Source organism: Macadamia integrifolia, chromosome 7 (assembly GCF_013358625.1).
Source record: "Macadamia integrifolia cultivar HAES 741 chromosome 7, SCU_Mint_v3, whole genome shotgun sequence".
Taxonomy (NCBI): Eukaryota; Viridiplantae; Streptophyta; class Magnoliopsida; order Proteales; family Proteaceae; genus Macadamia; species Macadamia integrifolia.
In genome coordinates, this window is record NC_056563.1 from 28,424,730 (window position 1) to 28,425,652 (window position 923).

The 923-nt window shown below is 39.4% G+C and overlaps 1 protein-coding gene across 2 annotated transcripts in view; it reads right to left on the reverse strand.

Moving 5' to 3' along the window:
- Positions 1-923, reverse strand: part of LOC122083980 (actin-related protein 2) — a 56,006-nt gene that overhangs the window by 6,819 nt on the left and 48,264 nt on the right. The window lies entirely within an intron of this gene.

Below are 923 nucleotides of genomic sequence, written 5' to 3' on the forward strand. Positions count from 1 at the left end.
AAAAAAGTTTCAGTTGATAATTGAGACACCTAATGACCTTACATAATTCTGCAAACATTTTTATATTAGTGACAATAATCAAAAAGAAGATCAAATCTTAAAAGTCATGCATGAATTACACATCGACTCAGAGAATAACCTATTATCTGAAATAAAGAAATCCAATAAAAGTGACACTTTTTCCTTTTTTATTTTTTCTGTAGACTGATAGATTCGCTGAGCTGCAACTGATGCAACTAATTGATGGGGGAGGGGGGTGGGGAGACCCAAGAGATCCAACTAGGATGGGTGTGGGACCTCTTAAAGATTTAAGCAAACCAGTGGCAAATTTGTAATAAACCTTAATTCTTAAAGGTGCTATTAGGTCACTTAATGGAAAAGGATATAATGGAGAATAAGATTTATTATAAAGGGGCAAACTTAGAACTTAAAGTAAATAAAGGACAACGAGAATATGGGAGAAAGGCAAGGGTATTGTTGGAAAAAAAAAACAGTAAACAAAGTGGGAACACCACTCACGATTGAAGGGGTCTTCTTCAACCTTGGAAATTCTTAAAACCAGCGAGAGTTACCCTATTCCATGTGAAGGTTCTCACGGTTTAGGCCTAGGATTGGGATGAAACTGCAAGCATAGGATCGCATCTTCCGGCTCTATTAAACCCACCAGAGTAAGCCCAAAAGATCATATATTATGTTCAGATTTAACTCCTGGAATCAAAAGGGGTGGTGGGCATAGTTTTGGTTATAGTTGCAGGTTAAGCTCTCACGGTAGGGATCTTCTTTGGGACTGAAACTCTAGGGTTTTGGTCGCCTAGAAGAGGGCTTCCTTCGCTCATAATTCCAAGCCAAACAGATCGAGGGAGAGGCAGATCGACCCACCTGATTAGGACAGCAGCTGCCGCCCAGAAACAGAGTTAAAGACA